The 13169-nt window shown below is 45.6% G+C and overlaps 1 protein-coding gene across 14 annotated transcripts in view; it reads left to right on the forward strand.

The window, feature by feature from the left end:
* Positions 1-13169, forward strand: part of ATXN1 (ataxin 1) — a 200016-nt gene that overhangs the window by 44896 nt on the left and 141951 nt on the right. The gene's annotated exons all lie outside the window — the stretch shown is intronic.

Consider the following 13169-nt stretch of genomic DNA (forward strand, 5'->3'; position numbering starts at 1 on the left):
GGTTAAAAGCTCTGCTCTCGCAGCAAGGCAGGCTGTGCAGGCCTGTGCAGAAAGAGCTTTCAAAGCCGGGAGTCTGCAGGCGAAACACAGCTCAGCGAGCAGCCCCAGCTGCCCTTTTCGGCTGCTGGAGACGCAGATGAGCTGTGCTGCTGTGGCTGCCTCCCGGCTGAGGAGACAGAAAGTGGCCGGGGAGAGCAGCCACTGGCCGGGGAGGCAGCGTGAGCAGCAGGAGCAGCAGAGCTGGCCGGCAGCCAGCTCGAATGCCATGAGCCCGGTGACAGCTTCCTTCCCCCGTCCCTTCCTCCCCACCCCGCTGGCTGAGCAGGGTTGAGGGGTGTGTGTGTGTGTGTGTGTGTGTTCGGGGGGGCTGTTCGCTTTGCTTTCCTGTGCCTTTTTGTGTGTGGATCTGCCTGCACCTGTTTGCCTGCTGCTTTCCTGAGCTGCTTTGATTCACGGGATTGCGAGCGGCCGCGCCAGCGCGCGGCAGCTTGGCACGGACGCGGCGTTCGAGCAGAGGAGGCCTGTGTCCTGCAGGGCTGTTTTAGTAAAGACACGTCCCATCTGCTGCTTCTTATCACCCTTTTTATCTGCGCTGCTGACTCATGCAGTGTGGTCTGCTCAGTTCTCCATTGCAGTCACATCACACTTCGAGTTACCTTTACTATGACTCACGCTTGTTTTTTTCTCTCGGTGAGTGTCAAGCCAAAAACAACCCCGTCTCGTCCCTCTCCTCTCCGCTGTCCTGTCCTACCCTTTACCCCCAAAGCCTTACCCCTCTGCCATAATCTCATCCTCCCCAACAAGTAAACTACATGTACCTGAGTTTTAACCTGTGTAATTTTCTCTTGGGGAGCATCTCTGAACTGTGTATCTGAAGCTAGTGAGCTATCATCCTAAAATACCTTACTCCCTCTTAGTTGCCTTCACAAGTGTGTTTGATGGAGAATGACTTTTTTTTTATTTAAGTTATTTAAAGTAAAAGCGTGTTTATTAATATTTTGGTGTGAAATGTTGTGTTATTTCATTATCTTGCTATCTAGTATACGCATGCAGAACCAAAACCTCTTGACTTCAGCTTTGCCTGCGTGTAGGGCTAATGAGACCATAGTTTCAGACGACTCATGCTGAGGTTTCCCTTGCTTGCTCTTGGCCTGCATGTCTAGAATCGGTCCTAGCCCACGACAAGCATCCGTGTGGGCAGTCACTTGTTGCTGTCCTGGGATTGAACCCCCTAGGTGAAGTGCTGCTTTACAGCTTTCAGGTTATAGAGGATGAGTTGTGAAGTTAGGGTGTTTCTCTCCTTCGGATGAGGGACTTCAGACTTCTGTGTGGATGGATTATGCCCCTTTGGCCCCTTCCAGTGCTCAGATCCCTAAATTCTTTTCAAAGGAGAGCTTGGTGTGTGCTTCACCGAGGACAGATGATTGGGGAGGGTTCCTCTGTGGTTAACTTGGCTGCTGAGTTCTGCTTCTTACTGTCCTGAGCCCGTGTGTTAAAACTGGTGATCTGATTAAAGTTCCTTTGCCTTGAATAAATCTTGTAGAATTGGGCTTGTATGTTGCTGTTGTGATAACTACCTTGATGTCATTGAAAGTGGCCTAGAAGTGAAGGTCAGAAAATGCAGGAAGAAGTTTTAGAACAAGCGGGACAGAAGTTTTTACTCATGCTCTTCTAGCAAAAGACCAGACAGATTTACATTGCTGTGTCAATTCTCTTTTCCTAGGAGCAAAATCAAACTCTTTTTTATCAGGCCCAAACAAATAATGAGAATGCTGCCTCTCACAGACTTGTGTAGAAACCCCTTCCTAATGTTAAACATGTAACATTTTTGTAGACCAAGCTGCTCAAAACTTTTCCAAAGGATAGGTGCATTATTGATCTATCTGTGTGCTCTGACACAGCCTTTGAAGCAACACCACCTGATCCACCAGGCTCTCCAGGCCTGTCTCAGCTTTCCGGGATGGAGAAAAACGCCTTTCTGTACCCCTCTGCTGCAGGTCACGTTGGTCAGAGGTTTGGTAGCTTCCTCTGGAAGGCACCGGACTGCGTTTTAGCATTTCCCTGAGGGTGTATGTGTTGAACAAGGAACTGGTTTGGATGGACTGGGCCTTTTGCTGCTCACAGTTTGGCCTGAAGATGTTGGGGGGTTTGTTTCTGTCCCTGGACAGGTGTGTCGCATCCTTTCCCATTCCCGTCTCTCCTTCCAGTTCAGCCTGAAAGTTTTGCACTTCTGTGAACTGCAGTTGCTGGGCGTCCCCTGGGGTGCCTTTACCAAGCTTTGTTGGTCCCTGGTGTAAATAAATAGGGCTAATCATGGTCGTAAGCAGAATATCCCATTGTTTCTGAGAAATGTCTTGTTCTCTGGGAAGCATAAATATGTTCCACAGCCCCAGACCACAAGCATACGGCCGGGTCGTGGTGCGGGTAGGCTGCAACGGGGCTTGCTGCTTCAAGCCCTCGACCCTTTGGAGGCTGTGCAGTTGCCTTTGCGAGAATACAACCCCAGGCTGTATGTGGGGTTCTGTGCTGTGGCTGTGCCCACGGGGAGACTTCCCCATTCCTGCTTTCGCTCTGGGAGTGAGGGAGGAAGCGAGGGTGGTGGTGGCGGTGCCGTGCCCTCCCGCCTCGGGACACACGGGGCGAGATCAGCGCAGGCTTCGTTTTACCCCGTGGCTTCGTTTTACCCGTCTGCAACATAGATGTGTAACGCTACCGGCCTTTGTTGTGGAATTGAGGCTTAATTCATTAATTAATTGATGTTTGCTAAACGCCTCAGCAGCCGGGAGCTCACCGCGCGTGCCCCGGAGCTGCAGCAGCGCTTTGAGGTCGGAGTCGTCTCCTCTCAGATGATGAGATTTTCCCCAAAAGCCCAGGCTCCGGCTCCTCCCGTTCTCGAAGGGAGCAGCGCCCTATCACGCCTTACTTCGACGGCTTGCTCCCTTCGACTTGTGCCTAAGCAAATAAATAAATAAGCAGCGTGCTTAATGCAGTCAGCACGTAGGGCACTTGCCAGAAGAATTTCACAAAGCGGCATAGCTGGGTTGCCAAATGTCGCGTCTTTTCTATAAAGCGTTCTTCAGGAAGCAAAGTTGCACAGGGAAAAAAAAAAAAAAAGAAAAAAAAGCTCAAGAAGAAAATGCTATAAAAACTATCACTGCAGTAAGAAACATTTTTTTCCCCCACAGGGAGAACGTCTGGGCCATGTCATGGTAAGATCAAGGGAGTCTATTTTTATTTCATCTTAAAGGCCCCTCTCTCATTTCTTTTCTGCACTCCCCTTCCCAAAGAGCAGCTCTTCACGGTGCCGGCTCGGAGAGCTCAGTTTAGATTAGCCTTCAAAGGCAGGGCTGTGGGATGGTCTTCTTGTACGTGAAAATATTTGCCAGTGGATTTTGGGTGGAGAGAAGGCTGTTTAAACAGCCTTGTTGCCAGAATGTTTGTTAGTCTACTATGATTAATGATTGAGGAAAGCGGATGGAGATTTCTTTGCGGGGAGCGTGGGGGAGGCAACAAAACTTCGGCGTCAGAAAACAGAGAAAAAAAAATAGAGAAAAGTGTTGTAAGTGCGTGTTTTTGTTGAAAGAGCTTGTATACAAGTCCACATAAACTTACAAGCTGTGTAGGTGTTTAGTGTGTGTTCTGGTACCTTGGTGATCGTGAGCTGCAGTGGTTCGACTCCGGCTCGTCCCCGATGGGTGCGGTGTGCCCGCAGGAGCTGCTGCGTTCAGCACCCCGCCACCTGCCCGTGGCTGGTGGGAGCCAAGGCAAGGGGCTTGTTCCTCTGAACCAAAGCTGGGTTTTGGCAGCATGGGGTCTTGAAGTGGCCATTTGCTCCTTACAGCATCCTTGGCACTTTGTGCTGGCCTGGCGTGTGCTTACAGCGTAAAGACTAACATGGTTTGTGGAGGACTGGAACAATATCAAAGTCACAGGACAGTGCTGAAACTGGTTTTATGAACTTCACACCATTACTAGTATTTAATAGCATAACATAAGCTCATTTCAGCCTCACAACGCAGTTTGCTTCCCATGCTATAGCTGCCATCTTGACTGCATATGAATGTAAGCTATATATAATACCATCCCGGTCCATGTCCGTCACAATTCATCTGAGCTCCCATCAGGGTTACTACGTGGTGCCACAGCATAATTAACATGGTATGTATTAGCACTATGTTCATTTGTCCTATATTTTGTCAAGAAGGAATCGCGAGCAATAATCTGATGGCAGGAACAACTTCTGCTTTGGATTCTCAATGCCTCTGTTGGAACAACCTGATAGCTCATTGGCAATGGGTATTTTTAAGTTAGCAATGTTAGATCATCCAAAGATGTATTAAAAGAGACTTTTCCTTCTTCCCCTTCCTTCTTCCAGGAGGGAAATTTGAATTTTACTTTAATTTGAATTACTTTGCCTGTAGTGCAAAGTCCCCGTCTCTGGATGTGGTGTTGGTGGGGGAACTCCTCGCCATACAGCTCATTGTGACAAGTGCTGGAGTTCTTCAGGGTTGTGCTGTTTCAGAAACAGGGATCCTCTCATAACACTTCTTCTTCCTTGTAGTTACACAGTTATGAAGTCTGCTCCCCTCCTTGGGCTGTAAGCACTGAGATACTCACTGCTGCCAGTAAGAGGCCTGATATATGGCTTAAGTTGCATGTTGTGCTAATGAGCAACAAAGGAAAGCCGATTAATGGGGTAGTACTGAAACTCAGGTGTGTATGATGCCTTTGTAGAGTGCAAGACATTTAACATAAGTCCCAGGTCGGAAGAAATTGATGAACAATTTCTGCTGTGTATTCTTATGACCAGTGCAGTGATGATATTCCTCAGCAGTGTGCTGGACAGAAACGATGAATCAATATGGTGTGTATTGTATAAGCATCATTTCAGATTAATTTCTGAATCAATAAGTCGCATAGTCCTTTAAATATATGAATGTGAAAATGGTATTTGCACAGAGAAAGAAAACGTGATTGGGAACCCTTCCATTTTTATTTAAGCACAGATGGTGCGGCGATGAGCACGGGAAGAACCTGAATCGGTCAGAGTTACGCTAGCATTAAGTTTACCATGTGCTCTTTCCCTCTCACGTTCCCTCTTAGCTACTTCTTAGGGTGTTTTTTTCTCTTTTTTTTTTTTTCATTGTAAACTTCGTTTTTTTTTCTTCTCAGCATTTTGCTTGCATTGTCAATACTGCAATGTTTGTTCAGCTCAGACTGGGAAAGGTATTCGATTTTGCAGCTGACATTTATTTACAGGGTCACCTTTTAGTCTCTGCGTTAGGCTGCTGTTCCCTGTGAACCACATGTCTGTCACAGGCAATGTAACCTTCTAGCTAAGAGGTCTCAGAGAAAACCATTGCTTTCTTGAGCCCCCAGTAGCAGTCAGATGGAAGCATATATTGGGTATTAGGTTATCATTACTTTTTCTGGAGCTCGTATCAATTGGTGAAGGCATAAGAAACCTTCAAGTCCGCATCTGGTTGAAGATTTTCTAGTCGTGCTTTGTACTACTGTGTAGCTTCGCTGGTTGGGATGGTTTTGAATCTCTAAGAAAGTTTTTCCTGCTATTTTTCCCCATTGCAAAGATCTCCTTTGTATGCTGCCAGTAGCTATTCCTTTACTACTAGGAGCAGAGGGTACTGTGTCTTTGAGTGTTTTGACATTCATTGCTTTAGTTCTTGAGTCATGTCTTATGTAAGTCTCTTGAGTAGGTTTCAGGTTGCTATTTAGAGGTGATGATGTGCTTTGTGTGTAGAGATCATGGAGGCAAGGAGCTCTAGGCATTGATTGTCTTGCTTTCTTTGTCCTGATTATGTTTTCTCATGATTTTTCGATCCTTTGTTGTTTGTATGAACAGCCATGAAAGGCAAAAGGTGAGGGAATGGATTCTTGGAGGATGTGTGCCCTTAAATGCAGCTGTAGGCATGCAAGTAGTTAGTTTTTAAGTTTTGCTGGTTATCTATGTGATTTAAAGAGAACAAGCAAATTGCTAGTTATTTCCAGGTGACCCGCCCCTTGACTATTAGACCATTCCTGGTGAGGAGCTCCAGTATGAATGTGGGAACATAAGTCCAGGTGTCCAGGTTTGAACACTTTACGTAACATTAAAAGGAGGAAGTGGAAAGGGGAAGAGTTGAGAGGTAAGGAACAAGTAATACATGGCTTGTGGGGAAGCCTCTGGTATTCAAAACCAGTTACTCTAGGCTTGAACATTTTCAGCTTCTTAAAATACCAACTTCTTGCACCACTCCATTTGACTGTTTTATCATGATCTTTAGGCTTCTCCTTCTTTACTTTTCCTTGCAATTCTGTGAGCTAACAATTTAAAGGGGGAGAGCAGGAGGGAGTGAGTGTGACTTAGATTCTCACATTATCAAGGCCGGTGAGGGTTGGGAGAAAAGGTCAAATTTGTGAATAATACCATGAAAAAAAGTTCAGAACCTGGAACCACTCCAAGCCGTGGGAGATGCTGTAAAGTTTTATGCCTTGTTTGTATAAGATGGTCAGAAGATTATTGTCTTCTTTCCTCAGAAAAAAAAAAAAAAACCGACTCCAGACCTACTTGAAATCTTGCAGGATTTGCTAAAAATCATGGGAATTGGTATCAAAAGTGCAGGGTGAATGCAGCAGTTGACTCTAGATAGATGATTGTTTTGTCTGTCTGTCTTCATACTTCTAAACTTCTTCTGCTAAAGTGTTTGTCAAGTTGTAAGATGTCTTCAGAGTCTTTGTAAGGTTTTTAGAAACGATCTGCAGAAAAAAATACAGGACTGTGTTCTTCATGAAAATTTTTAAGAACTTAGACTGTGTTTTCTACATTATCATCAAGAACACAAAACACTTTGCATCACAAGCACTTTGCTTGTTTGGTAGGTTTCTTGTCACACAGGGATGCAGATTTGGGGCTTCTTGTGACTTCCTCTTGGTATTTTGTGCTTGTCGTTGTGTACCTGTGGGATGCTTGTTTGACTCGGGAATAAAATGCTGTGTAGGGTTCGAGTACAGCATCCAGCTGGTACCTGATCTGTAACGTGTGGTCTCCTACTGGTGTCTGCCGGGGGCATTGCTGTATGGCACTAGGAGAACTTGCAGTCTTCTGATAGTGGCAGTGATCTTTGCCTGCCTTGTCAGAAATATGCTGAGCGGGCATTTCAGGGATAAGATTTATTGCTTACTTTAGCAAGATCTGCAAACAATATCTGACTTAATAATTCTGCTTTCTGCTTGTAATTACACGTTATTACTTTTTGGTAATGCCTTCAGAACTTCTCAGTTCATTATCAACTCTCAGAACATAATTTAAGGAATAATGTGTATCCTGACTGGTCATAACGAGGCTGAAATTCCATCTTGGGCTTCTGGTGTCATCACAGAACCGGGATGGAATTACAGCTTTAATTTATGTACTATGGGGGATACATTATTTATTACTATGCATTAGAAAATGATTAATCTCTGCTTGTGTTGCAAGACTATCCTACTGCTAAAAGTCCCCAGGAAGTGCTGAGACATTGTAGAACTTCTTGTGCAGATTACAGCTTCATGAAGCTGCCAAAAAGGCCACTGCATTATTCAAAAACTGCTAGAGGTGATGAAAATTTACGAAGCCGCTACGGGGTTTTTCCTGACTAGTAGAATTCCTACAAGGTTTCCATCTGCTAAACCTGAGCGTTTGCCTACCTTTAGTCCCTTTTAAGTGTTTAATTTCACCTGAAGTCCTGATCAGATGAAAGAAGTTGAGCAGTGCTGTGTTTTGAGGACCCTGATTCAACAAAAGACTTCGACCATAGTCAAGCTCCACTGAAGACAACAGGAATTGGTTTGATCAATCAGTTCTTCAATTTCTACTTCTTTGTTTGTTCATAAAACCTATTTCTTCATCCTTCACTTCCCAAAACTGTGCCTGTGTGTGCATGCATGCCTCCATGAGTATGGGGAAGCAGCAGTGGAGCAGTATGAATGGGTAGAAAATTGCAGTAAAACCAACTGATTCGTCCAGTTCTCATTCCAGCAAGCACATTTTTAATGCGTTATGCTCTGATAACGTTCCATTTTTGTGAGCTTTCTCTGTACCAGAAAAGTCAGTAATCAGGTCCTGGTATGTAATTAATAACGCCGTGTGGCTGGCGGTGGTGTCCGCAGCTCTGGCTGTTGACCTTGAGTCACCGCATTCCTTCACAGCTGGTTTTCGGTGGGGTTTAGCCTTTCTGCTGGAGCAGAGAATTTGTCGCTTTTCCTTTTACAGTCCGCGGCCAGGAGTTTGTACAGAGACCTAATACCAGCCACTACGCCGAGCAGCTGTTACCAAGTAACATAACTAATCCCTGCCTCTTCATAAAATGAATTTGAGACTTGGAGCTGGGGGGGGGGGGGGGGGAGAGGGTGGTGTGCGAATTTGCTTTTGCGAGTGCTGTGCCCTGGTTTGGAAAAAAAAAAAAAAAAAGAGGAAAAAGAAAACCCCAAACCCTAAAGGTTTGTAGGAATTCTAATTAATAAGCCCAGCAAAATGTCTTCAAAGTGCTCGGCATGATTAGATCTGAAGAAGAGAACCAGATATTTGTAAAAGATCAAACAGATACAAATACCTTAAGAAAAGAAGTCACTGATGTAAATTAAGTGAACACTTTATACTAGTACAAAAGTATTATAAAAAATTAAATACTCCCACTTTCTAAGGCAGCATTTTTATCTAAGGCTCCGATGACATGTATAAACCACTCAAGTTTCAGTCTTGTGGGTTACATTGTCACCAGAAGCTCTGACTAATAATACAGCAAAGTCTTACAAATGACAGTTGGATATAGTATGACTCTAAATGGCATTTTTTTGTTGTTTTATTATTTCATGTGTTTAAGGAAAAAAAAAAAGAGAAGCTCTCAGTGCCTACTGACTAATTGGGCTGAACAGAGAGGAGTGCTACCCTCGATCTAATTTGGGTGGCCGTGTTATAAATCACAGATGTGGAATCTAACACCCGGTGACAAAGTGGATAATCCTTCGGGTGTAAAATCTTGAAGCTGGTGTATAGAAAGACGTACAAAGCACGCCGGCAGCTCTCCCCCACGCGAAATTAAAATAATTGTCATTTTTGCAGGGAACACCATGGGAATCAGAATCGGAGACAACCAGCCTCTTCAGCGTGAGAGCTGAAGAGATGGCTGCAGTTTCTAGGCAGAGTTTCAGCCCGCTGGAGCTGTATAAATAGATCACTGGTGCCATGCAGATCTGCTGGGGACCAATCGCTGTTCCCTTCCACATCACGAGGAGATGCAGAGGAGCAGTCCTCTGCGGCTACCTGTGCTGCGCCTCTCGCGCTGAGCGCATCGGCTGGGGCTTCTGAGGGCAGAGAGGCTCGCTCGGGTGATGCTCTCCCCCCCACGAGCAGCCTGGCACGAGGCTCCTGCAGTTACAAGCCTGTGTTTTCAAGGCTCGCTTAGATCGTAAATTGGACGTGGCGTTTGTGCTAGCTTTCTGAATGAGTTGCAGCCTTGGGAATCCGGTGTCGTGTGAATCGAGATAGCATGTCACATCACTGGAGAGGAAACTAGCTGCTAACCATTGGGGGGACTGGGTAACTGTGGTGTGGCAGAGGCATGAGATCAGAGCTTCTTCCTAAATCCTGAGCATGAATTTCACACGTTGCAGCTGCATTTCTTCGCTGCCTGCTAGTTCGCTACGGGTATTATTGTCAGTGTTGCGTGGGGAGGGGCTTTTAAGTTCGCTATGAGACGCAGAAATGAGGAAGAATGCAGATATTTAAGGGTAGGTTTCTCAAGGTCCTTAAGCTCGTGGCCCCTCCTGATGGCTGTGGGGTCAATTGCGTTGAGCCAGCACGCTCCAGAAGCGTTGGATCCTGCTGCTGGAGGCCAGGACTGACACCCTGGATGCGCGCTTCTGCGCAGATGTGTGGGACTGAATCCTCAGCGTTCGCGAGGAGCATCACGTTAAAAGCAAGCTGGAGGAAAGAGAAAGAATGACGGTAGGTTTTAACGTAGGATTAGGGTCCGATAACTTCTTGGCACAGGTTCCCCGACGCTGGGAAATGAGCCTTCAGGTTGCATTGTTGCACTCACAGGAAAGCGTGCCAGCAGCACTGCGAGCACTGCCCTCTTTCCGTGCCTGCGGAGGTAAAACAGAGAGACGTGGCTTCTTTCACCCTGGCCACAGGGCTAGAGCTGGTCCCGGCTTTGTTCTTCAGGGCGTGAGCTGTTTGACTGCCTGAGATTTCTTTTTCGATGGGTAGCAATGGGATAATCCGGCCGCACGGTGCCGGCACTTGGGGCTGGGTTGTGCTTGCCGTGGTGCACTGCGCGAGCTCCCGAAGTTGTGTAATTGGGAGCTTGCTGTCATACTGCGGATGACTGATGGCATAATTTGTATTTTCAAAATACATAAAGGAGCTCAGCCTAATCAGGTGGTGTGGTAAATATTTCCAGGAGATAAAAACAGAGTATTAGGGCAGGGAACGGAGTTATAAACTTCCTTTAATGAGCTGCATATTGTTTGATCATGTTTTTTCATATACATGAGCTTCTGCATGCCAGATTCGAGTAATAATTGGCAGCTACTTCACAGTCCTAGAGAAATGATACTATAAATACTGGAAACAGTCAAAACGAGTAGATGTGTCAGTTTGCCTTTCAGACTACTGTGACTAACAGGTGATTAGCACAAACAGTAGAAGGCCCATTTGTTCTTCTCCTAGCTCCTGGAAATACAGGGAGAGGGGGAGCTGCTCTGCGCTAGCAGCGGTACCACTGGCTGCCTTGGCTTACAGGTTTGCCTGGGCAAGCGTTTGACTTCCAAATCCTGCTCACTTCTTGAAGTCCCTGACGTTAAGCATGTGAATGGATAGGTTTGGGGCTTGAAGGAGCCTCCTGGGCTTATTCCGGAGAGTTTCCAGCAAAACCTGATGATGCAGGAAAACCCCCAAATTACAAGGCTTTTCCTACTTCAGTGGGTAGCTCGTGGTGTTGATGGCATGCAAAGCAGAGGGAATCCGCGCCCATTTGTTCATGCATGCTGGTAGTATTCAGTCTTCCAAAAAAGATGCAGTAAATGAAAATATCTCCTGCCTTGCATGCTGATCGGCTGCCATTATTTCTCAAAGATGGAGATTTTAAATAGCAAATGTTAATTTGAGGAGGCTTTTAAGATATACGGAAAGCACTTCTGAAAAAATATTCAAATGACAGTGAAGGATTTTTGTTTTCTGTTTAGCTTTTTTCTACAGTACAAATGTGCCCATACTCAGTGAAACTCACACTCAGAGGGATTTGGCTGTGCGGGAGAGTATCCCTCCTTCACAATGTTGTATTGCAGAGCAGCTTGGTTTTAATGATAAGGAGTTCCCAGTAATAGCTGTGAAGAGGCCTAGGTACGATCATGGGTGGATGAATTTTTTTTTTTTTTATAGCGTTTGGATGTCTCTCTGAAAATGCTACGCTGCAGCTTTTGGGGCTGGATAATGCTCACGAGCAATGGAAGGGTGATTCCCACTTCTGAAGGGATTTTAGGCTGAAATTGTGTGGTCTCTCATATGGATTAGCGTAAGTCTAAAGGCACTTAATGGTCTTGGCTGATTTAAAAAATCTCTTACTTTGTGCTTAAAGCCTAAATTGGTTAATGTGGTTTATATTACATTTGAATATATACCCGGTCATCGAGGCGTGTGCATTTTAGCATAAAATACGAGTCCAGGGACTAGCACGAGGAGGGGTTTTGTAGCTTTTTAGGCACTGCAGTATTTCTTTTAAAGTGATTACGTGGTGATCATTAGCTCTCTTTAGTAACATTCCCCTTGCTGAAAGCTGGATGTTGTTTTTTCCACCCCTTGGAAGGGAACTCGTGCAGTTAGCTTCCTCGCAAATCTCGGTGGTTCTGCAGCCTGGCTGCAGGGTTACTTTCATTTTGTGCGGGGTGGTGGGAGAGGTACACGGTGCTGCAATCCCTGGCTGCAGACACCGAAGAAAAACCCTGGGGGTGAGTTCGAGGAATGTGGAGAGGACGGTGTGAGCTGAAGATGTGCCCTGGTTGGGACTGGGAAATGAAGCTGTGTTGGCTTCTAGCTTTGGGGTGACAGATGTTTGCAGGCTGAGAGAGGTTTTGTCCCAGGTCTGAATAATTGCTGAAGCAATTAGACTGCTCTCCAGCCCAGGTATCCCACTTAAGTTGGAGGTTTGGTGTTTCTACTGTTTACAAACTTCACCAAAGCAAATAAAGCGTACATAGCAATATGCAGCACTGTGAATTTTCCACAAACTTAGCTTTCTTCCTGATGCTGTCATTATCTATCTTATATTATGAATCACATTAAAGGAAAACACCTTGTTTCAATTCTCCAGGGGAAAAACCCTTTTTCTACCTCACCTCCCTCTAAAAACCCCAGACACCTACTTGTCCTGTGTCATCTGAAGCAGATTTGAATCTGTTATCAGTACCTAAATCTACAGATACACTTTTCCTGTCTTGCATAGGAACAAGATGTTGTCCCACTTTCTGTGTTTGCAGTCGAGTGGTATCACAAACAAGTTACAGTAGTAAACCGAACGCGTTAAAGAAATGGAACAGAGGAAAGATTACACTTTAATTCCCCAGAAAACATACCTCATATTATTCATAAGCTGAATGCAACTCACAGTAAGTAAAAGTAAAGCCGCGTTTCAAACCAGCAGAAGTAAAATAAATCTCTCTGGGCAAGACTGTGCTTGGGTTTAGTGCTAATTAATCTTGCAGAATTGGCACTGCAGTTCTGAATTTTAACATCAGGTCCGGTTGTTTACCTTTCTTGCCAATCCAGCATTGCTTTCCGTGGGCCAAGACTGATATTTTTGCTTGTTTTCTTTCCGGAGCACGCTATCTTTCTCTTAGTCTCCCCGTAATGACTTTGGAATCCGCTGGCCAGTTTCAGCTAAATTTAACAGAAAGGTTGAGCTCACAAAGACCTTGAATTCCTCGCGGTTTTGTGAAGCAGACGGTTGGATGTAGGGCAGCGGCAGGAATCGGTGACCTTTCTGAAGGAAAGGCTCGCCCATGTTGTTGCAGATGGGAGAGGGCTCCCAGGGCAGGGCTAGCTTCACTCAGATCCTGCCTCATACCGTGCCTGAGGCAAAGCCACCAGGAACCAGCCTTCATATGAACTCCCTCACTACACTCAGAGCAGTTGT

Source organism: Anas platyrhynchos, chromosome 2 (assembly GCF_047663525.1).
Source record: "Anas platyrhynchos isolate ZD024472 breed Pekin duck chromosome 2, IASCAAS_PekinDuck_T2T, whole genome shotgun sequence".
Lineage (NCBI taxonomy): Eukaryota > Metazoa > Chordata > Aves > Anseriformes > Anatidae > Anas > Anas platyrhynchos.